General features: G+C 47.0%; 1 protein-coding gene across 1 annotated transcript in view; it reads left to right on the top strand.

Moving 5' to 3' along the window:
* Positions 1-25554, top strand: part of ATG2A (autophagy related 2A) — a 2120972-nt gene that overhangs the window by 958106 nt on the left and 1137312 nt on the right. The gene's annotated exons all lie outside the window — the stretch shown is intronic.

The raw sequence follows: 25554 nt of genomic DNA, 5'->3' as shown, positions 1-25554 counted from the left end.
GGGTGATTACACCAACTTGCCCCAGCTTAGTGATCAGCCAGTTGTGTTAATTTAAGAACCAGCCAGGGGTGACAAAAGCTATGCTGCAGCCCCTGGTAGGCCTTGGTGGCACCTATGCCCTGAGCACCTATAGTGCATGGTACAGGGTCTGACAAGGAGTCCAGTTCCAATTGGGTTATGTACCTATAGTACATGTATGTGAATTTAGAGAGAGAACAGCAGGCTGGGGGTCTGATTATCAGGCCCACAGCCTCAGTAAGTCGAAAACCAGTGAAGCAAAAAGCAAAAATTGGGGTGACCATAGGATAGCAGACCCTACTCTCCTACACTAAGCATGCACGATTGACTGAGTGAAATAGCCATCTATTGTTTCCGCGACTCTGGAGATAAACTCCTTATTCTTGGGGGAGCAAAGTTGTCATGTTTATGCGGTTGTCAGAAACGAATCCCTTCTTGTGAATTAGAGAAAGTTTCTAGTGTCCGCTGAGTTAACTGGCATTCATAATTAAGTCTAACATATTCAATAGAGACCTAGTCGACCTAAGTCCTACGTCTAAACTATTGTTTATGTTACTCCAATGTGCAGAGCCTATTGGGAATATAGGAACTACACTACATGGCGCCCAACATTTGGTAAGGCGATAATTTAACGCTAGATACTAGAGTAACTCAGTCGTGCTGTTCACACAGACCCCTTTCCCGTAAAAACTCCAATAGACGTCTGAAGTGGGTGAAAGGTTAATATCCGCCAAAACTTAGTAGGAGGAGAATCCTCTGTATTAGTTTTCGGTTTGCTCAACGTTGAAGGATACAGTGTTCCAAAATATTGTGCACCTAATCTTTGTTTCCTTGAAACTTGCTCTGCAAACTTTTAGTCAGTAAAATGACGGGAAGTGACGACGAAAGAGATACTTTGGCAACTCAACTTTTAGCGGAGAACACAAGTCTCCAACAAAACAATCCGGATGCAGTAATCATCCCGATAAATGTAAGAAAGAGTGTAACTTACAAACTTATAAATAACGGAGTATCATCGAGAAGTGGTAAAGTTATATTTGTAATAGAGGCACATGAATATCGGCAGACACAGGTATTCTATTCATGGATAACTTTTCCAGCAGCAAATGCTGTGACACGTGAGTTCCACTACTACAAAGCAGAGGAACTTCCAATGGAATACGTTCCTTTCGAGGACGTTGAAATTCCACTAACTTACCAGGAGCACCAGCTCTGGTTTAATGGCGCCCTACAACATCACAATGAAATTACCAGGCTCGGTCCACTAGGTAGACCAGGAGCCACATGGCCGGTTCTAGCCAGCTATACACCACATCCTGACATTGGCGATATGTCAGACAGAGAACTTTTAGTTCAGCTAAAACAAATAATTAAAATACATAGACAATTGGTCCAATATGTCATGCGGACTTTAACAGTCCAACCAGCAATAAAAATTTCACAGCACACCCCTCACCAGGGGAACACAAATAAAATTACACCACAGACTATACAATCAGTCATTGGCAAATTTCCCGCAAAACGGGAACAAATTCCGTTCTGGTTAGCTCAAAAGATTACTCAAATAGAGGCAGTATTCCCTGATAGTACACCTCATGAAAAACACAGAATTCTGACAATCTGTTTACCAATGGGGATCGCACCACATGTGGAGGACTGTGACACTTGGGGAACAGTCTTTGCTTCAATCTACACAAAAACACATGGTGTTCCGTCTATGGCGGTTATACCAGACGTACTAAGACAGATTCAAAATGAATACGGTCCAGAGCCTTATTTAAATCTATGTATGAAATTACTGAAAGACTTTCAGCAAGTCTCTGCTATATTACTAGCCAACATAAAAGGAGAAGCAGCATCTGTGGCGATCCGCCAAAAATTAAAAGAAACAGAAATAACAGACCAGCCTTTTGAACTTGCCAGAATAATTGAAAAGTGCTATGAAGAATTAGGTTAATGTTAATGGGAATTTATTGAGCGCACTTACACCGGGTGGCTTCATGGCGCTGACCAGAGAGCAGAAAAGTACTGAAGGAGGACTGAACAGACTACAGCTGTCAATTATCCCAAATTATAAGCGAGCCGAAACAACCAGGTCTTGAGGAGCCTCCTAAACTGCATGATGTCGTTACAAGACCGAATCTCCAGAGGAAACGAATTCCAAAGTGTAGGCGCCAAGACCGCAAAACGGCGGCCCCCCTGATGCACACGTTTAAACTTGGGTACAGAAAGCAGAGAAAGTTGGGCAGAACGAAGGGTCCGGTTGGGCACATATCTGGATAACAGGTTAGTAATAAAAGCGGGGCTTTTGGCATGCAAGGCCTTAAACACCATGCAGCCAGTTTTGAAAACATAGCGCTGAGAGATGGGGAGCCAGTGAAGTTTCTGAAGCGCTGGGCTGATTAGTTGCCATCTGGGTTGAGGCATGACCGACCGAGCAGCATGATTTTGGACTAACTGCAATCGTTAAGATAAATAAAGTGGCAACCCCAGGTATACAGAGTTCAGATAGTCCAAATGGGATATGACAGTGGCCATTATAATCTGGACCAGAGCGTCCTGAGTGAAAAAGCGGTGGATTTTCCGGATCTTGCGCATCTGAAAGAAGCACTTTGAGATCACTCTGCTCACCTGAGATTTCAGTGTTAGTTCCTTGTCAAGGGAAACTCCTAGCGTTTTTGCCGAGCTGGCAGGGGAGGGGGATGGACCTAGCTCCGTGGGCCGGTAGGGAGGACCCCAGACTTTACCACTGTCCCCGGTCAGGACAAGCTCTGTCTTGCCCGGGTTCAGTTTCAGATGGTTACCATCCATCCACTGTTGTATAAACAGCAGTGTTTCATGGAAGTCAGCCACTGAACGTTCGGAACCATCGATCTCAAGGACCAGCTGCAGATCATCTGCATAGTTGAAAACTGTCACGTTTCTCATCTTCAGTGATCGAATCAAAGAGGAGATATAGATGTTAAATAAGTGAGGTGACAGTGCTGAGCTCTGAGGAACCCCACAAATGGTTTTATGGGGGGGGGGGCAATGTAGGGCCCTTGGCAGACAGCCTGAGACCTGTCATTCAAGAAAGACGACGGCCAACAGGCGGCCGTCCCCCGGACACCAGCCAGCTCGACACGGTCCACCAGAATTTCATGGTCGACTGTGTCTAATGCGGCTGAGAGATCTAATAGTACCAGTGCCCGTGGGGAGCCCCCATCCACGTGTTCTCTGAGAGTATCCAACACCGCCACTATGACAGCTTCCGTCGAATGAGCTGGTCTGAAGCCTGCCTGGTGGGGGTCAAGATATCCAGACTCCTCTAGAAAGTCAGATAGACAGTGTGCTACATGAGTTTCCAGTAGCTTTGCGACAAAAGGCAGCAAAGAAATCGGGCAATAATTGGATAACAATGTGGGGTCTGCCCGAGTTTCTTCAAAAGGGGAACGACTATAGCCTTCTTAAAGGCCGGGGCGGACTTTCCCCTCGGAGAGAGACTCATTCATTAGAGCCAGTATGGGGCTGGGAAAAGCCAAAAAACAGTCCTTGAGGATATACGGCGGACAACAGTCCGATGGAGCTCCTGATTTTACCTTCATTAGGAGCTTATGAAAAGTTTCCAGGTCAATATTGGGAAATTGACTTAACGTATGAGTGTTTTTAAGCTGATCATCAGGACTAGGTACAACTGAGCTTTTGGGAATATTATTTTTAATAGTGATAATCTTGTTAATGAAATAATCATTGAGGGAATTGCATAATTCCTGTGATGGTGCCACCTTCAATTATATCCTCTCTGAATTGGAGAGTTCATCGACAATATTAAAAATCTCTTTTGAATTATTATTTGAATTGGTAATGCGACTAGAAAAATGGGCAGCTTTGGCTGCCAAGATGTTTTTTTATACTCTTTCCTAGTATTCACATAAATCAGTTGTTCTTCCTGGCCATACTTTACATGCCACTGTCTCTCCAGTTTGCGGAGCCGTAGCTTTTGATCTTTAAGTTCAGTAGAAAACCATCTGGTAGCATCAGAGCGTCGGGAAGTTGTGACGGTACCCAGATTTAACAAGGTAAGGACCGAGGGAAGATCCTTCAGAGTGGCCGCCGCCAAGCTTTGGAACAGTCTGCCGGTCGACATTCGCCAAATTTCACAACTCCTGCCATTCAGGAAGCGAATTAAAACTTGGCTCTTCCCCTAATCCCGTTACGTCTAACCCCGAAACAGCCCCCATCTCTTCCATCTCAGGAGTAAGCTCTCAGCGCCAGGATACCTGCTAGGTGACAGCTGCGCTCTACAAGTGTTTTAAATAAAATAAATAAAGTAAGAGGAGCATGTTTATTACTGGCATTTATGAGCCAGTTCGAGATATTTGTTTCCATCGTCTCCATGTTAGGCCCAACCTGGGGCAGCGTGTCGGCCAACGAACTGAGAAAATCACCCTTATTAATCGAATTCCATCGTCTGGCGAAGCTACCCTCCATGGTGCTAGATTTCACAACTGATGGAAGCCTTAAGGTAAATTTCAGTAGATGGAGATCAGACCATGTACAGGGGGAAACGATAGGGATGGAAATCTCCACCCCATTCGTCCAGATATGGTCTAAAATATGTCCCTTCTGATGGGTAGGGGACAGAACTTGCTGGGTAAAGTTCAAGTTCATGAGCAGGTCTGTCATTTCAGCCGAGTGTGGTCCCTCCTCAGGGTCTTTAAACCAGTAATTAAAATCACCCATGGCATGGTCGGTAGCCAATTTAGCTATCTGTTCACTAAGTTCCAGCGGAAAGGAGGGAATATTATTAGGGGGCCTATAAATAAGTACACAGACTAAGGATTCATGTGAGGATTCAAGTTTTAATACCAAGTTGTCAGTATCTTTAAAGACAAGGCTAGGCAGGGAACTGAACCTACAATCACTATGAATGATAGCTGCCACGCCACCCCCTACCTTATTAGAGAGACGATCTGCATGTATAATATAATAGTTATTGGGAATGGCTGCCACCATGTCCGGACTAGAGTCCTCCGTGAGCCATGTCTCAGTTAACAATAAAAGGCTGGGGCTGTCTGAGAGTAATAGGGAGAAAATATCTAGCTGGTGCTTTACAAGCGAGCGAGTGTTCAGGTAGTATACCATCAGGTCCTGACTAGTTCCTGACCTGTCATGGATTGATGAAATCCCAGCAGGGACTGTCCGAACTGACATTTCTGGAAAGAGGGTCCTGTTTGCAAAAATATCATTTATAGACAACAAGTCCAGCGTATACCTGTTTGGGATCGACTTGGATGTGTGCAAGTTTTGTAGAAATGCTGCGGAGTAGGTAATAATCCGGGCATTCTGTCCGGCCCTTGGTTCCGTCCGGGTGCGGATGGGCGCAGACGGGCTTGCCTTTGGCGCGCCTTCGGCGCGCCACCGGCCCGCCCACTGTGCTCCCGTTTTGCATTTGAGTCCCAGAAACCACCTCTGACACCGCCCACTTGGCTGGGTAAGTAGCTCCCAGAAAATCTGTATGAGGATGACAGGGTCTAGCGCGTTCGCGCAACGTCCCCGTTTAAGTAGGGCAGCGTGAGGGCGTGAGGGCAAGGAAAATAACTAGACCTCACCGTCTCCCAAGATGGCGGTGCCGGTCTAAAGTGTACTGCGGCTCAGGGATCGATTCCCCCTCCCGTTCCGATAACCCCCACCCAAAGCAAAATAAGCAAGTTGGTCTGCAAGTGTTTGGCAATATAGCAAGCAGGTCAATTGCTCTCTGGGTCGAGGTAGAGATAGTTTGGGTGGGAAGCCACTAAAACCACAACTAACAGAAAATCCTGAAAAAACTTTAATTAAGAATGATCTCACTACTCCAAAAAAGAGGTGGGAGGGTAATAAACAGACCACTCCCAGAGAAAAACAGTTTCAGTCCAGAGGAAGGTCTCCCCAAAGGAGAGAAAGATTTCCAGAACGGGGGGTAGGTCTCCCCAATGAGAGCCCTCTGAAAAAAGATACAACCTTAAAAATAGGGATAATTTGAGAAAACCTGACAGATATCAAGATAATGATACACGTCCCTCTCGATCTTTTCAGACTTCTTCACAGAAATCAAAAAGAAGAGGACGGTCAGAACATAAAGAAGAGCACGTCAAGTCCAAAGACAAGGAACCTGCTCATCAAAGTAAAAAATTACAATTTCCCAAAAAGAAGGTAGCTAGTATTAAAATAAAACATGCAGAGGATCCTGAGGACACAACTCAAGAACGGAGAATGGGCCCTGACAATGCTAAACAGTGCAGCAGAAGTGACCATAGCTCGCAAGATCCTGATGAATCTTCTGGAGACAGTGGACACGAATGAATACATTCAGGTGGAAACTGCAGACACCAGAGTCAGTGTACCCCACAAATGATATGAAATAACACTGCGTATAGAAGGGGACATAACTAGGAAAATAAGAACTCTATTTTGGGAGAATTTATCTAAAGGCTATGATATCCTTCTAGCTGAGAAAGACTGGCCACCAGAGTTTGTTAGTGAGTGCCCACATGGCGAAGAAATTATTATGCCTGCCTTCTCAAATCACATTCCAATTCATACAAAATACACATATGCTAGAAAAAGGGCAGTGCCCTAAGCACCTGCATTATATAAAAATCATGTAGGATGGGATGAGTATTCTCCTCACCATAAAACTCCAGTTAAAACATCAACCTACTGCACAGAGGCAGTATCCTGTTAAGCAAGAAGCTAAAAAACAAGTCGGGGAGATCTTAGATCAACTTGAATACCAGGGGATGATTGAAACATGCACCTCACAAATTAACAATCCTTTGTTTCCTGTCTCCAAACCAGACGAGTCATATTGTCTAGTATTGGACTACAGACACCTAAACTCTTGTTGCAAAACATTTGCAGTACAAAATTCACACAGTGCAGCACTAATGAATAACATCGTGCGCAAAAAATATAAAACGACATTAGATATTTCAAATGGCTTCTTCTGTCAAAACATTTCACCAGAAAGCAGGTATTTGACTGCTTTCTCCAGTATGGGGGCCCAGGGGCAATTTTGCAGTCTCCCCCAGGGATTCAAGAATAGCCCAGGATTATTTTCAGCCAGGGTAACAGAGTTTCTACAAATGTATGATGATGAGGCATTATCTTATGTCGATGACATCTATCTTACAGACAATGACACCTATCTTACAGACGATGACCTGGACACACACTTGAAAAGAGTGAACACCATCATACTTGGGTTCGCATCTGAAGGGTACAAATTCAACTTTGAAAAATCACGAATTGCCCACCTCACTGTCCTATTTCTGTGATATGAGTTATCAAGTGAAGGCAAAAGCCTAGCAGACAACTTCTTAGAGAAGTGTGCAGTGCTCCAAGCTCCAAAATTGCTGAAAAACTTACAATCAATTCTAGGTTTCCTGAATTTCTGAAGAACTTACATTCTAAGCTACGCAGAGAGGGTTAAACCTCTCTACGAATTAATAAAACCTGATTTCAAACCAATTAATTGGACACAGAAACACACAGAAATTTTACGTTCAATACAAACACACATGGTAACTAAAACAAAACTGCAAACACGCGTAAACGAACGCAACCTTGTAATCCGAGTCATCCCTGGAAGATGCGGATTCAAGTACCTGACCTCTAATGAGGGAGAAACGGTACCAATAGCTTACAAATCACACTTGTACACACAAGCTGAAATGAAATTCAGTTCTACTGAAAAAATTCTGACTGCGGTTCAAACGGCTGTAGCAAAAGAAAGAGCCCTCGCACAGGGAAAACGTATAATAATCGTTTCACCTGTTCCTGCCCTAGAGGCATTGACAAGTCCCAGCATTCCGAATGCTAAAGCTTTACATCCGAGATGGATACAATGGGTTAATTCTCTTGCAGCATCAGACGTAGTATACGAATTTGACCCTAACTTAAAATCGCAAGAGTTCCTCCAATACGAATATGAATGTCCTCTGCTGACTAAAATCCTGCCTCTGGAATGTTACGGCTGTATAATATATACTGACAGTTCAGCACAGCCCGCAGTTGGGGGTAAACAAGCTTATAGTGCTGTGTGCGCGATTGTTAAAGGTCGTTTGCATGAAGGAAAATTCAGACCTCTAGTCACTAAAACTCAATCACTCGGAGACTGTACAGCTCAGCGAGCTGAACTACAGGCTTTTAAGATGGCGCTTGAAAATGCCGATCGTGAATTCCCCACACTAATAGTGTGTGATTCGTATTACTGCGTCCAGTCTTACAATGAATACTTGCAGAACTGGGTTCCAAACGGGTTCAAAGATGCGAAAGGTAGCACAATCAAACATAAGTTGCTTTGGAAACAAGTAGTTCTCTTACAGAAAGAACTACAAAAGACTCACGTGATACATACACTGAGTCATCAACGTGATGGTGTTCACGTTGCAGGGAATTCATTGGCTGATGAGGCCGAGAAGGCAGCTGTGCAAACGGCTTCCGTAGCTGCCATCACCCGGTCAAAAACAAAAATAGACAGCGAAATAATGCAAGCTGTCAGTGCTTCAGTAAAAAACAGTGGTAAGACACTCCCGAAAGGCTTTCCAGTAAAGTACTCATACAAAACTGATGCAAACAATGTTCCTTTTGCTGTAATCCCTGGAGTGGGGATAGGGCAATTCCAAAAATGGAACATAGGTTAGGACTAGTCTTAGCGGCACATGAAGGGCTCGCCTCTGCACATGCAGGTGTTTCCGCCACAGTATCGTCATTAAAACAGAGATATTGGTGGCCACGCTTGAGAAAACAGGCTAGAAACTATGTTTAAGAATGTGAAATATGCCAAAAAATTAAGGTATCAACAGTGAAACGACCTGCGCAGACGCCCCTTCTAATCTCAGATAAACCATTAGCATGTGTTTACCTGGACCACTGTGGTCCCTTACAAAGGGATGGCAACTATAAATATATCATGGTCGGAGTGGATTCCTGCACGAGATTCATTTGGATATGGCCCCAGCGCTCGGCTGACGCCAGAACTGTTATAAAAGATTTGCGAGTCTTTATCGGCACATACGCAATTGGCACGCTACATTCCGACCAGGGTCCTGCGTTTAGCTCTCGAGCTTACAAAGAGGCCATGGCCAGCTTGGGCATTGCATTGCGGTATCTAGTCCCTTCCATCCTGAGGGTAATGCAGTAGTGGAGAGAAAAAACCGTGACATAAAGCAATCTATAACAGCGAGGGTATTCGGTTTGAGTGATGGGTGGGTCAAACATCTAATAAGTGTCCAACGTAGTCTTAATAATCTGCCAAGACATTCTCTGGGTGGAATCACTCCGTATGAACTTTTGTTTGGTACTAGAATGTTGATCGAAGATCACGATCGTCAGACTTCAGTGGTGGAACAAAAAACCTTTGATATCAAAGATCGTTTGGCTATTTTACAGGCCTTAAATGAAACAAGAAGAAGTCTAAGTAACACAAAGCAAAAGCCGACGACCACTGAAGAAAAACCACCTGTCCCAGCAAGACCTGTCTGGATTCCAAAGATTGGGGATCTGGTCAGAGAAAAGATTGCGGTGAAGAAGGAATTTGGGCCTTCTTACAGAAAAGCAGTACCTGTCTTAGTAATTCAAGGAACAAGATCAGTAGTACTACCGCCACTTGCTGGTAAAAAGGAGAACAGAGTTGTATCAATCGACCTGGTAAAACCACAGCCATGTGGCCAATAATAAGTAGTAGGCCCAGTGGACTCCCAAGATGTAGCAGAAGACCAAACCTTGCTACAATTCAAGAGGTTCAAACTGAGAGACTAATCACTTTTGATAAACATGCAGTTAGAAAAGGACTATGCAATAACGCCATGGGACTTGTGCCTCTTGAAACACAAATTGCAACAGTTCATCAAGAAACACCTGTCTACACTGATGTAGCCTCTGACTATACTAATATGATAAAGGAGGAAGCAACTACAAAGATTAATAAGAATCCTGAAACAATTCCAACAATTGATAGAACTGCATCTGGCTACTTTATCAATTTCGATGACTTTTCTGAAGATCCAAGTGAACATGAAGAAAAGCCAGCAAACAAACCGTTCACAAAAAAATAACAGAACTCTTTCATCAACTCAGAGAAACATATCTGAGTTCACCATGGATTGAATTGTGGATTGTGTTTGGTGTACTTTTCCTCCTGCTCTGGCTCATTTTGGTTTTAAGCTTGGGAAGAATGATTGATTGAAAATACAGTACAATGGACACAGCAAGTCAGAAAATCTACTTGGTTCTAAAGCCTCACAGATCTTCTCACATTGAAAAAAGAGAACTATCATCAGTAAACATCACAGCCATTCCTATACCTGGTGGTGTAGCATGGGACGCTACTGATTACGACATCTATGGCCCGGTTGAACTCTTGAAATATCCACATCAGTTCAAGGTTTCTTTAAGTGACTTTGTATCACCGAGCACTTTCTCTGATGATTGGGACTTTGAAACTATTAATAACATGATGTCAGATTTATAAATGTCAGCAAAATTTACAGAACATGATTATTTAGAAGGTTCATCAGATTATGAAGAAATGTATTGCTTTAATCATTATGGGCACCACTATTTGCATAAATCTGCTTATCCTAGAAATGTTTTTACTTATAATCAATGGGAACATTGTCCAACACCGCCAAAAGGCAGCTCGAAAACATTTTATGAGAAATTCCCATAATTCTCAGGGTTTAATAACACTAATCCAGAAATGTTTTATTTTAAAATTATGAATAAGACAGGAATAAAAAACATGTTGACAAATACTAAACTGATTTATTCTTCAAAATTGTATGCACAATTGTCTACATTTGGTTTTGAATTTTGGAAAAAGAACATTGAGACAAAAACTGTCTGGGGTACAAAAGACTGGCAGGTACAAGGTTTAGAATCATTATTCAGAGTCTGCATGATCCCAGAACAAATAATGTTCCTGAATGACACCATTCAACAAACAACCTGTCTTGGCCTAGCCAAGGTAAAGGATTTAAACAAACCGTCTATACCAAAACCCATACCTGATAGTAATAACATTACAGATAAGGAGATAGACTTATCACATATTTTGCACCAAAATAGAACTAATCCTGAATTGGAAAAAATGGTTGATCTGGCCCACAGACACTAATAACTGTCAAGATAGATTCCCGAACAAATCACAGGGGTTCACACAGAACAGGCCAGACCCAAGATATTCCCAGAGACAACATCCAGGGATAATAACAACATACAGTGTAGGGAAACTATGCCCCGAATGGCTACAGAAATCCACACTACCTAAAATTAAGCAACACTTGACCTTACTTGAAGAAGGCGTTGACTTGCGAGATTTCTTATTGGGACCTCACAAACAGCGTCAAACGTTTCATATACGCCGGTATATTTGCTGCTTACAACGAAGCTTGGAAAGTAACGCAAATTGAAACTGCTGAAAAAATACGAGAAATTGATAGTATTAATTTGGAAAAAACACTGTCTGTAGTGGACAATTGGTTAACGACTCTGTCCTCCAGAATTTATTCTTTGGACAGCATTGTATCATCTGCTATTGATATAATAGAACAGGATATGCTAATGTTACAACATGGCCAGTCCCAATTACGTTCTATTGTACAGTTAGGCTGGACGTTACAAAATCTCCGTTCAGGCTACGTGCCATAGCGTCTAATCAAAACAACATCATTATTTTCTATCTTTAACCTTACAGGTAAACAAATCTCTTTGACACAAAGAGGAGTAGATTATACAGTGCTGAGCATTGAAAAATTAGAGAGATTACCATTGACAATCTCCGAAAAACCTGTCATTGTATGGATAATACGTGGCACCATTACAATACCAATAACGACTTTTCAGTTTCAATATTGCCAAAAGCACATACCAGCGGGCCTGTATGAAAGGTTGGGTAAAGGGTACATCAAGTCAACCTGGAATTTACCTTGCACACATAGATGTTGGAGTGGGGGGAAAAAAGAGGTATTTCTTAGTGGTAACAATTGTAAAAACCCACTAAGTGGTACACTTCTGTGTCAAGGAATTAACTTGCATGGAGCCTGCGAGGGTTCATCAAATGACCTTTCATGGCACCTGCACGGCACCCCTGCCACACAAATAGAGCCTTTTTTCAGACAACTTTCCAACGGCAGTTACGTTATGTTAAGTGACCGCAGCTGTTGTGGCATGTTGCCAGGAACGGCCTATCTCGTTAGTGTTACATCCCGGGTCACTTGCTATATGCCAGTATTGTAGCCAAACAGCAAACCAGACACGGAGGCAACGATATGGCCTTCATTGAATATCTCTTCTATTCAAATTGATACTTTAAGCAGAATTAAGTCCATTCTTTTACATAAAACTGAGCCTTTAACCTTGTCTAGAGAAACGTATAATCTGCAAGTCGCAAGGACGGCAGCAGACATACATGCATTATTATCAACAAATTGCCCCGTGCATTTCGTAGAAATGTTAAGTCAATTTTAAACATGTCCGATACCAGTGGCATCGCACATGTATTTAAGACAATTTTTTCGGGACTGTTAGCACCCTTTGAAGCAGTCCTGAGCATCTTCCCGAATTTTGTGCACTCTGTGTTCGGCGGCCTGCCTCTCATCTTGGGACTCGTAGCAGGAATCTTATTTTTGTTCCTTCTGCTCCGATATGGCAAGTCCAGTCGTCACAGGCAAAACTCAGGTTACAATGGAAGAAACGCTCCTTGTGATGCGGTACCGAGATAGGATTACCAAAATCCTCGGCTTGGCTCGGCTAAGAGATATGAATACTTCTGTAGTAGGGGATCTCTGTGTATAGTCATAATCTAGTGTCCCGCCCATGTGCGTGGACCCCGGCAATCAAAAATAATCTCTTAAATTGTCAAAATAATGCAGAAACTGCAAAGACACTTAAGAGAGAATTTAAAGACAAATAATGCAGCCTATATCCACAGGCTACACTGTTCAGTACTTCAACTAGAAATTCCACCAAAACACACTACACATAATACAGCCTGCCAGTTTCTACATAGAGAAACTTGCCTCCCCCAGTAAAAGACTCTGGAATGATAGAGAGGAAGGTAGGGACAGACAAGCCCCATAGGCTGCCATTATGTGGCTTAAACAGGATACTGTGCCTTTAAGGAAACCTTCTAGAAGCTTCTCCCAGTATCCCAGAATGCATAGCAGGTCCAACTTACTTTCAGTTCTTTTTTCCGGCTCCTGCTTACAGGACCCTGGCATTGAGCTCTCCCTTGTTTCAAGGATTTATTGGATGTTTTGGCACTTTTGAGTTCTAAAAGTGTTGCAGTTTACTTTCTTGGTGTTTTCTTTCTCTTTTTTGTGCTGTTTTAGGCGTTTTAGGGCTCTAAAATGCCTGGCCTTTTTAGGTCTCGCCTGTCGATGCGCATGCGCATCGAGCAAGCGAGACTATAGGGGCTCATCGACTCTTTATCTAACTTGCAAGGAATCGTGGCGATTCCTTGCAGTGCCCGTGACTTTTAAGGTCAATGCGCATGCGCATTAAGCTTATGCGCATGCGCATTGACCTTAAAAGTCACGGGCGCGTGCATGTGTCTTTGTTTACCCGCTCCCCAGCTCCGCCCCCTCACTACTTGATTGCACGGCCGCTAGGCCGTGCCTCCCCTACTCTCCTCCCCCCTCCTCCTCTCCTCCCCTGCCTGCCTGCCGCTAGTTTCCATTTGCTGCTCCTTTCTCGTCTCCCTGGCCCCACCGCCCTTCGATGTGAAAGTCCCCGCCCCCCGTCCCTCGCTGCTCCTTTCTCGTCTCCCTGGCCCCACCGCCCTTCGATGTGAAAGTCCCCGCCCCCCGTCCCCTCCTCGCTCACCCTCATCTCCACCTTGGTGCTTACTTTCCCTTTTCTTCCAATCCTTCTCTCATTCACTTGCAGTCTCCCCTCCTCCTCTCCTAGCACCCCCAGCCCGAGGCAGCTTCCCCTGCACAGACCCGCTCCGCCCCCTCCCCTTCCCGCCGTCTCGCATTTCCCCTGTCGCACTTCTCCTCCCCCCTCCTCCTCTCCTCCCCTGCCTGCCTGGATCGCCTCGCCCCCGGACATCATGGGCCAGCCTTGCTCTGCACAAATGTTTCCCAGCACCAGTCCCAGCATCTCTCAGCAGCTCCGCTCTTCCTGCACTGCTAGAACGCCGTGCCTCCCCTACTCTCCTCCCCCCTCCTCCTCTCCTAGCACCCCCAGCCCGAGGCAGCTTCCCCTGCACAGACCCGCTCCGCCCCCTCCCCTTCCCGCCGTCTCGCATTTCCCCTGTCGCACTTCTCCTCCCCCCTCCTCCTCTCCTCCCCTGCCTGCCTGGATCGCCTCGCCCCCGGACATCATGGGCCAGCCTTGCTCTGCACAAATGTTTCCCAGCACCAGTCCCAGCATCTCTCAGCAGCTCCGCTCTTCCTGCACTGCTAGAACGCCGTGCCTCCCCTACTCTCCTCCCCCCTCCTCCTCTCCTAGCACCCCCAGCCCGAGGCAGCTTCCCCTGCACAGACCCGCTCCGCCCCCTCCCCTTCCCGCCGTCTCGCATTTCCCCTGTCGCACTTCTCCTCTCCCCTCTCCGCCCCCTGCCCGCCGTGTTACGGTGAAAGGCTTGTTTTTTATTTTACCCGCCGTGTCTCTGCTGCTTCCCCCTGTCCTGTCTCTCCTCCTCTCCCTCTCTATACCCTCCCCCTCCCCCCCACCACTCCCAGAGGGGGCTGAGGTTAATTTGCTTTCTCAGGCGTCATGCATCACCCAGCTCGGTGACACTTTAGCGGGGGACGGGGTCTCCTGGAGGGGTCGGCCTCCTCACAGCTGTTCAAGCCCGCCAGACAGAGCTCAGTGTTGGGAATGGAGGAAAGGAGGGGGCTTTAAACCCGAACACGTGTTCTTGCAAGTGGGTTCCATGACATGTGACGTCAGTTTATTTTCTTTTTGTAATTTATTTCATCGTACATGTTGTAGTTCTTTTTCCCTGGCCATTTCGGCTCCTTGCTTTCCCCCTCCCCCATCTGCAGCGCTGCCTTCTCAGCCCCGTTTCCTTCTTCTATTCCCTCCCGTGTCTCTCTCCAGTTTCATCCTGTCCCCATATAGTCGCTTCCATCCCTATCTATATATCTCTAGTCTTTCCAGTGTTCTCATTTCATCCACTCCACCCTATATTGCTCTCCTCGTCATCCCGTGTATCCAATGTTTACATCTCCTGCTTTGCCCCCCGTTTTCAACGTCACCCCGTGTTCTCTCCATCCACCTCTTTACCTCCCTCGTCCTTCCTCTCTGTTCATGCTCACCCTTCTCTCGCTCTCTTTCGCTTGTCCACTCTCCTATCTCAACTACTATCTCTTTCTTTTCGTCTCTGTGCCCTCCACAGCTCATACCCTCTTGATGTTCCCATCTTTCATTCACAAACCGGCTTAGCTGACGCCTACACACTCATTTATATGTGCACGAAAATTGCGCGCACCCAGTGGCTTAGCCCGTGTGCCCTGGTGTCTAGTTCAGGGACGGACACTGGCCCCTAGCTGCTGTTTTAACTGTGAATTAACAGCAATAACCAGGGTTCAGTGGAGCCTTCCGGGCCCCGGTGCCACTGCACCTGCTGCACCAACGGAAGCTGCGCCCCTGCACGCACCCGAGAACCTGCAGCTCAGTAACATTCCTAGCTATTCTTGCTCTGCAGCTCAGCTCCCACCTATGCGTTATCGTGGCGCCGCAGAGCCCATCGCTCTACTGCGTATAGAAGCCTGGCTCAGGGCCAGTAAAACCACCAGCACACGAGTGCCCCCCTCCTCCTCCGGGCCGTGCAAACAGGCTCGGCCACAAATTACAAGTGTATCAGTACAGGCCTTGCCAGTCCGGGTCTAAACTATTAATATACATAGGCCTAGCCCTATAGAACCCGTCATGACTGGCCTCAAGGGCGTGACGCAGACCACCGAGGCGGGAAGGACTTTGAAGACTTTGAAGACTTTTAGGAACCAATTTTATTTTGAATGCACACCGCATAAAAATTATTGGCACATAAGAAATGTGATACTGCATTTAATCACTGTATACCGACACAAAATGCAACATTTAAGTATTCCTCTCGATGACAGGTGGTCAGGCACCCTCAACCCCTCACCCTCACTCACCCTCAACCCCTCACCCACACTCACCCACACTCACCCTCACTCACACTCACTCACCCTCACTCACTCACCCTCACTCACCATCACTCACCCTCACTCACCCTCACCCCCTCACTCACCCTCAACCCCTCACTCACCCTCAACCCCTCACCCACCCTCAACCCCTCACCCTCACTCACCCTGAACCCCTCACCCTCAACCCCTCAGCCTCACCCTCACTCACCCTCAACCCCTCAGCCTCACCCTCACTCACCCTCAACCCCTCACCCTCACTCACCCTCAACCTCATGCTAAAGATTTACAAAAAAAACCATTAACAATTCTAAAAGCACTAACTCTAATGCTGCGAGACCTATTGCATTTCTAATGCTTGTTGATAAGTGCCCAGCATGTGGGAGGAAGAAGGCCAAGAGTGATCCCCATGATGTCTGCATCGTGTGCCTCCCTGAGGATCATGTCCCTGAGGATTGTACCATCTGCCAGCAGTTTTCTGCTCGGACTCTGAGGGACCGACTGAAGATCAGGCTTTCTGGCCTTGAGGAGAGGCGTCTGCAGGCTGCAGGTGGGTCTGGGCAGGCTGGGAAGGTTCCCTCCGCCTCTGCTGAGGCCTCTGGGGGGCTCCCCAGGGGCAGGAAGTCCAGCAAACGGTCCCGGTCTCCGTCGACGTCGATTGCATCGACGTCGAGAGGGATGACGGCGGTGTGCTCCCCTTCTCCCCGGGGCTCCGGGTCGAGACGGCGTGACGGCTCGACGTCGAAGATCTTGTAGAAGTCGCTGTCGAAGCCACCGTCGACGTCATCGTCGAGGTGACACCGTCGATCGCCGTCAAGGCGACACCGTCGATCGTCGTCGAAGCACCGGTCGGCGTCGAGGGGCTCCTCGACGTCGGGAGCATCAAGAAGGCGGCGACGTTCGTTGTCAAAGATGGACCGCTCGACGTCGAGGAGGCGGCGTACGACGTCGCGGAAGAAGAGGTCAGCGTTGAGGAGTCGACGTTCGACGCCGAGGAAAAGAGGGTCGACGCCGAGGAGACGGCGATCGACGCCGGAGTCGAGGAAACGTCATTCGACGCCAGAAAAGCGACGCTCGGCGTCGAGCAGAAAGCGGTCAGCGTCTAGGAGTCGGTCAGCCTCTCCAAAACGGCGCAAGAGGGATTCTAGTCCCAGAAGTCACGCTGCTTCAAGTGGAGGACGAAAGAGGAAGCGGTCCCCTGCTGATGGGGCTGGCTCTCCGCACCCTTTGCCTAAGGGGTCGCCAGGCTCGGTGTACTCAGAAGTGTGCACACCATGTCGGCCTAGGACTCTGACTCCCCCTCCGGTTCCTAAGGAGGACCCTCCAACCAAGCCTCCACTCCCTTCAGGAGACCCTCCACCACCTCCGGTCCCTCCGCATGGGCCCACCCCGCAGCCGAAGGTTCCTCCGCCGAGGTCCACTTCCCTGCCGTCTCTGCCTGTTCCTGCTAAGGGGACCCCAAAACCGAAACCCCGGGAGGAGCCAAGGAAGACCCCTCCACAAAAACCGACGGAGCGGCCACGGGCGGGCAGGTCTCGCTCTCGAGGGAGAAGGGATAGATCGCGACGAAGATCATCCACAAGATCGAGACGCCGCCATAGGAGGCGCGAATCTCGCTCACACACGAGGTCCTCTGGGACCAGGGACTATTCTCCTACCCTATCGGGATCACCGGACACGAGGGTGTCCCCGATAGATGACCTGGTGGCGTTCCATGACGTCCTTCTAAGGGGCGCTGCGAAGTTGGGCATATCCCTGACGGTGCCTGCTCCGAAAACGTCAGTCATTTTTGAGACTTTACATCAAAAACATCTGTCTCGTCCTCTCCTGCCTCTGGTGCCGGGCTTGGAGGAACCAGCTTTGGCCCTGTTTCTCACCCCTGCGGTGACGAGGGCGGCTCCATCACGGTTGCTGAAGAAGTACCGGGCTCCCGATTCGGATCCGGCCTTTCTGAGAACGGAACCCCCTCCTGACTCTGTCATTGTGACGGCGGCCCGCAAGCAGCATGCCACCACTCCTTCCTCCACGGTTCCCCCGGATAAGGAGTCAAGGTGGATGGATTCGGCGGGGAGGAAAGTCTGTGGAACTTCCGCTACCTCCATGAAAGCTGCGAGTGCCACGGCACTGTTGGGCCGATACGACCGCGCCCTCTGGGACTCCCTCGAGCGATTTGCAGAGCATTTACCTCGGGAGAAGCGTGAGGACTTCATGGAAGTGCTGAGTGAGGGGATGCTGGTGGCGAACCAGATTATCAGCGCGGCAGCGGACTCTTCCCTGTTGGCTGCTCACGGATTTTGCCACGGTATCAACCAACGACGCCACGCATGGCTCCGGCTTACGTCCCTGAAACCGGACGCACAGCAGAGGGTGGCCAACCTACCGTTTTCCGGTGAGACCCTCTTCGGGAAGCATGCGGACGATGAGATGGCCCGCATGAAGGCGGAGGCCGAGACGCTAACGGCTGTGGGTCTGGAGAAGCCTAAAGAGACCAAGAAGACGTACCGCCCTTTCCAACGGCGGTTTGGCGGGCAAGGCCGAGGACGGGGCCAGGCTTCGGGGCAATCGCAACAGCAACACCAGTTCCGTAAGCCTTTCCAGAAGCGCCAGAAGGGCAGGGGAGGCCAGCAGTCGGCTCCAGCGCCCAAGGGCCAGGCGGGGTCTAGGCCCTAGGAACCTACTTCCCCCGGATCTGTTACCCACTCCGGTAGGGGGAAGCATTCAATTTTTTCTGGCAGAGTGGAGAAAAATTACTCAGGACAAGTGGGTGCTGAATATTGTTTGCAATGGATACAGTCTTCGGTTCACCAGCCCTCCTCCAGCAATTCCTCCGGTCAGCTCGCGGTTTCAACTGTGAGAGCTTCAGGCGGAAGCGGATATCCTGTTGAGGAAAAGGGCGATAGAAGACGTACCTCTGTCTCAGAGAGGAAGAGGACTGTACTCCAGGTTCTTTCTGGTTCGCAAGAAGGACAAGAACGAGTTCAGGCCCATTCTGGACTTGCGACAAGCAAACAAATGGATTCGCAGGGAAAAGTTTCGCATGCTGTCGTTGCATCAGATTTACCCTCAGTTGCAACGGGGAGACTGGCTATGCGCTATAGACCTACAGGATGTTTACTTCCATGTGCCCATTGCACACAAACACAGGAAGTTCCTGCGGTTCCAAGTCGGCACCAATCACTATCAATACACAGTACTCCCATTCGGACTGAAGTCTGCGCCGAGAACATTCTCGAAGTGCATGGCGGTGGTGGCTGCACACCTGAGGAAGAACAAGGTGTTTGTCTACCCGTACTTGGACGATTGGTTGATCAAGGCATCCTCCTTCTCGGAAGCGCGAGCACACTTCCAGAAGACGTGCGTTCTCTTGAACAAGCTGGGACTGCACATCAACATGGCCAAGTCTGTGCCGACTCTGGTCCAATGCATACAGTACTTGGAAGCCTCCATCAATACGCTGTCAGCAAGCGTGTCTCCTTCGGAAGAGCGACGATTATCACTCCTTCGGAAGGCTCAGGCTCTTATGACAACTCCATCTACAACAGTGAGGACGGTGTCTTCTCTACTGGGATCGATGGCCTCTTGTATCTTCCTGACGCCACACGCACGGCTGCACATGAGACCGCTGCAGGAGTGCTTGGAGGACCAGTGGGATCAGAGGAAAGGATCTTGGGACGGCAAGATTCGACTGTCGCTGCATGCTCTTCAGTCTCTGAAGTGGTGGTGTTCGGCGGAGAATCTCCTCAGAGGGGTTCCCTTTCACAAGGACATTCCCACGCAGACTGTCGTGATGGATGCTTCTCTCCTGGGATGGGGAGCGCATTCCGGGACTCTACAGATTCAAGGCACGTGGTCGCCGATGGAGGCCACGTATCACATCAATTTCCTGGAACTCAGAGCTGTTCACTTGGCACTGAAGGCCTTTCTTCCGTCCTTCCAGACCAACTCTCTGCTTGTACAGACGGACAATACCACCACTATGTATTACCTCAACAAGCAGGGGGGCTTGAGATCACGCACTCTGTCACAGGAGGCGCAGACGATCTGGCACTGGCTCCTAGCCAAAGGACTGACGATAACGGCCACTCATCTACCAGGTGTGCAGAATGTTCAGGCAGACTCACTGAGCAGACTGGTTCAGGAAAACCACGAATGGGTCATAAACGACGAAGTACTAGGAGAAGTCTTCGCAAGGTGGGGAACTCCAGACGTAGATTTGTTCGCCACCGCCGAAAACAGCAAGTGCAGAGACTTCGCCTCCAGGTACTTCCAGCAAGGGACGCTGGGGAATGCGTTATGGATCAACTGGACGAACAGCTTTCTGTACGCCTTTCCTCCCATTCCGCTGATTCCGGCGGTGCTCATCAAGCTAGCCCGGTCCAGGGCTCGGATGATTCTCATCGCCCCGGAGTGGCCCAGACAGTGGTGGTTCACGGACCTACTTCACCGGTCTCTCCTTCCTCACATTCGGTTGCCGTGCAGGCCGGACCTTCTCACGAAGTTCGGGGGACGGATGTTACACCCCAACCTCTCGTCTTTGAGTTTGGCGGCATGGCTCCTGAGATAGTGCAATATGGCCATCTGAATCTGCCCGAGGATTGCATGGACATACTGAAGGAGTCTAAGAGACCTTCCACTCGGACTTCATATGCTTACAAGTGGAAGAGGTTTTGTATCTGGTGTCAGTCTAAGAACCATGACCCTACGACCTGCAAGGAGGATGTCATCCTTCCTTACCTTTTACATTTGGCGCAGTCTGGCCTTAATGTTCATTCCATTAAGGTTCATCTTGCTGCATTGACTGCCTACAGGAAATGCCCTTCACAGACTTCCTTTTTCCAGATCCCTGTGATCAAAGATTTTCTGGAAGGATTGAAGAAAGTATTCCCTCCTGTCAGGCTTCCCTTGCCTTCATGGGAATTGAATGCGATGAAGGAGCCTTTTGAACCCATTCACAAGGCTTCGTTGCAGCACCTGTCCTGGAAGGCGGCGTTCCTCGTGGCCATTACATCGGCCCGCAGGGTGAGTGAAATTCAGGCGTTGTGTTGTACTGAACCTTATACTGTATTTCAAGCTGCTAAGGTTGTTATGCGTACTCACCCTAAATTTCTTCCCAAGGTTATTTCTGATTTTCATGTCAACCAGACCATAACTTTGCCTACGTTTTTTCAGAATCCTTCCTCTCCAGCGGAAAGGTCTTTGCATTCCCTGGATGTGAGGAGGGTGTTGAAATTTTATCTGGATAAAACCAAGGATATTCGTAGGTCTGACCAGTTGTTTATCAATTATGGATCGGTCAGGACAGGTCTTGCTACCTCAAAACAGTCCATTTCTAGGTGGATTGTGTCCTGCATACAATTGTGTTACCAAAAAGCTAATAAGACCTTAGGAGGTAAGCCTAAGGCTCATTCCACCAGGGGCAAAGCTGCCACGACAGCCTTGCTCCGTAATGTGCCGATCGCAGAGATCTGCAAGGCCGCCACTTGGAAGTCGGTTCATACCTTTGCTAAGCATTACTGCCTGGACTCTGATGCCAGGGCAGACGCTCAGGTTGGGCAGGCTTCGCTGCGGAATTTGTTCGCACAGTAGTGGTGTTATTTTCTTTCTCCACCGCCGCTTTGGTGTGGGGATGGGCTTGCCATTCTATTCACTAGATTATGACTATACACAGAGATCCCCTACTGCAGAAGGAGTAGTTTCTGTCCTGTAACTCCAGTTCTGTAGTAGGGGTATCTCTGTTATAGTCATAAGCGCCCACCCTCCTCCCCGGTGGAGAATTCTTCATGTAATAATGCTACAGGTCTGGCGTTTTACGCCTTCAAAAAGAACTGAAAGTAAGTTGGACCTGCTATGCATTCTGGGATACTGGGAGAAGCTTCTAGAAGGTTTCCTTAAAGGCACAGTATCCTGTTTAAGCCACATAATGGCAGCCTATGGGGCTTGTCTGTCCCTACCTTCCTCTCTATCATTCCAGAGTCTTTTACTGGGGGAGGCAAGTTTCTCTATGTAGAAACTGGCAGGCTGTATTATGTGTAGTGTGTTTTGGTGGAATTTCTAGTTGAAGTACTGGACAGTGTAGCCTGTGGATATAGTCTGCATTATTTGTCTTTAAATTCTCTCTTAAGTGTCTTTGCAGTTTCTGCATTATTTTGACAACTTAAGAGATTATTTTTGATTGCCGGGGTCCACGCACATGGGCGGGACTATTCACTAGATTATGACTATAACAGAGATACCCCTACTACAGAACTGGAGTTACAGGACAGACACTACTCCTACCTGGTTTCTTTCATTCAGACCAATCTGGCAAGATTGCATCCTACCTGTTCTACGATGCCTGCTCTGCGGAGAAGAATGCGTGTTAGACATCTGTCTCACATTCCCATCAGCAGTACCAAAGGATGTCGATACTTTGCTTGGTTCGGTAACGGCTCATGCAACGTGTTGTCCCTAGCGGCTACCAATTCTGATGATGGCATTTGCTGAGACCTCACAGCTACAAGCTGGCAGTGAGGTACGAGATGAAAGCGGCACACAGGTACAACCTTCTGTGACCATTGCTGATCTAGATAACGATGACGGCAATGCATCTCACATATGCACTATTTCTACTTTTTCGGACATGGTCCAACTTTCCCCTACTGTTGTAGGTGATTCTTTGCCAGCCTATCTGAGCTAATGTTCTCTCCTAACAACGAGAATAACTTTTGAAAACAGGAGCACACAGCGTTCCCTGAACTTTGAATTCAGCCTTCAGTTTTGATAAACAGAACTTCTAAAAACTTTGGAACCATTTTCTTCTCTCAAATGAAATTCTTTTTTCCCAGGTCCCAAAATATTTACCTTTCTTTGACACATGATACTCTGCTTAAAGTAGAACTATTCTTAGAGAACAAGATTTCTATTTTTGAAACTCTAGAGACGATATTTTCGCTTAGCCTCTAGCACATGTACAGTCTTGTATAAATATGTGAAGAAATGGTCTCGACCCTCTCTTCTGTATTTAGAGCCATTTCATAAATGTAAATTTCGTGATTCATTCAGTCAACATTTCAATGTACAATATATGCATCATCTGAATGATACCACTGCTTACAAAAACGTACAGTATAATACTAATTTTTCGTGTACATACCATTTCAAATTAATTTCATGTATTTTGGGGTGGGATGGAAAACGCATGCATAGATATGTTTTAAATTGCTTAGTATTTAGTAATGATGGACATTATACGTGGAGTGGGTGTTGTGGACGAATCTAGAACTCTAGTTTAATATTCCCGATTTATGCCCTTATGTGGTTATATCTAATCATGTCCTTATATAGGCATAAGAATCATACCCATATTAAGACATAGCCAATGCAGTCCAAGTACGGCAAGGCTACTCCCATAGACTCCTAGTAAGCACAACGTGTTCTTAGAGAAACCAAGCCTCCAGCAGCCCGGGACTTCCCCCTGCTTCTGTATTGATTTGTCCTAGAACTCCTGGAGTCCTGAAAGAACTGCGAGTTCTTAGTGACGTCTTATGTCCAACCTTAAGTCAAACTCTGCACCTTCCAGGTATAAATATACCAGCATCTGCCCTAGCAAAACACACAGTGGTTTGGAGCAGATCGACTATCTACTTGCCCGACGCCCTGCTGTAGCACGTGCCGAAGGAAGCCGACCCTCCCGCTGACGCACTAAGAGAGACGCTGTCTTTTCTCTTGCCGAGAAATCCAGCTCCAGTGTTTCCCTGCTACCTTTGCGGGTTGCTGGTAGATCGAGTCCTAAGAGAGAGATACAAGACCTCCTACATTCTAAACCAGGTACGGAGCTGATTAGACCCTTAGAGAATTCTTGGTTTAGATTCTTGGCAGAAACTATTTAACTTTAAACTACTTCTCCCGTACTTCTTCCCATGTACTAAGCTTAGGTTAGGTACACCGGGGTAGGCGTATCTTAGAAGCACCAGTTGAGTACGTTTAGTCATTATTTTATCATTGTATGCATTTTATCCATTTTAAGTGCCGTATGGTTTAGAAACCATACAATGCTTTTACAGTATTATTTTATAATACTCTTTTTACTGTACGCACTTTACTTCATGACAAGTATTGCGATTGTAGCAATTCACTTCTCTTCCATGGGAAAGAAGACTGGTCAATAAATAACCTCTTTTATTGAAAACGCCCGTCTCTCTGTTTATCTGCGCTTCTGGTGAAACTAAGCATGCACGATTGACTAGGTGAAATAGCCATCTATTGTTTCTGTGACTCTGGAGATATACTCCTTATTCTTGGGGAAGCAAAGTTGTCATGTTTATGCGGTTGTCAGAAACTAATCCCTTCTTGTGAATTCAAGGAAGTTTCTAGTGACCTCTGGACTAGCTGGCATTCATAATTAAGTCTAACATATTCAATAGAGACCTATTCGACCTAAGTCCTACGTTTAAACTATCGTTTATGTTATTCCAATGCGCAGAGCCTATTGAAAATATAGGAACTACACTACAACATTGCTCTTCTGTTTTTTGCCTCATCTCCTTTCCCCTTCTTTTGGGTGTGGGCAGGTTTGTCTGGATATATCTTACACTCCAAGTCAAATTCTGAGATGTCAGCAGTGTGTTTTGAGTGATACTTTCTTATCAGCCGTATTGTTGTTAACTGTGATAAAGCATTTAAAACAAAACAAGTTGGTTGACTGTCTTCTTCCAAGTCCTAATTCTTTCAGCCTTCCCTTGGTGTCTGTAAGGAATACCAGCCCTTGTTTAAACACATAAAGAGCCCACACATCCATAAGAGCATTTCATTTGGTATAAAGCATTTTTTTTCAGGATTGCATGTTTCTGCACTGCCTGTTTGGGTTCATCACTCAGTGTTCTTTCTCTTCCATAGCTATAATTAAAGAAGTAGCATTATGGAAGATAAGTCCAAAACAAAGTCTGGGCTCTTTATTTATCGTGCCAGACTGTAAGGATGCCTCTATTTCAATTCGGCCTTCTGAGAATATATTGTAGGTGTTCTTACCGTAGTTCAGTGTATTTATGGCTGTCATTCCTTATGGCTCTCACACCTCCTGTAGGAAGGTTGTGATTACTACTCAGTTTCTTGCTTATGAATATTAATTAATATCACATGATAATGAAGCAAAGGCTACTTATCAGTAGGGCTAATTTTCCACCAGGGTTACTTACCTCTGACAATAGTTCGCCATCAGGAAATCTTTCAACAACCATTCTTCCTCCTTAATGGAGCCACAGGAATGAAATGTGCTTGGTCCTATGTCCTTGAGTAGATGACCAAAACGAAAAGCAAGACTAGGGGGTCATTACCCTGTATACTGTGATTGTCCTTGGATATCTTTGTGAGGCAGCATGCATATGAAAACGACTTTTGTTTCTTTTAAAAAGGATACTTA

Source organism: Lissotriton vulgaris, chromosome 9, assembly GCF_964263255.1.
Source record: "Lissotriton vulgaris chromosome 9, aLisVul1.2, whole genome shotgun sequence".
Lineage (NCBI taxonomy): Eukaryota > Metazoa > Chordata > Amphibia > Caudata > Salamandridae > Lissotriton > Lissotriton vulgaris.
Note: the sequence above shows the minus strand (reverse complement) of the source record. Positions and strands in the feature narration are given on the sequence as shown.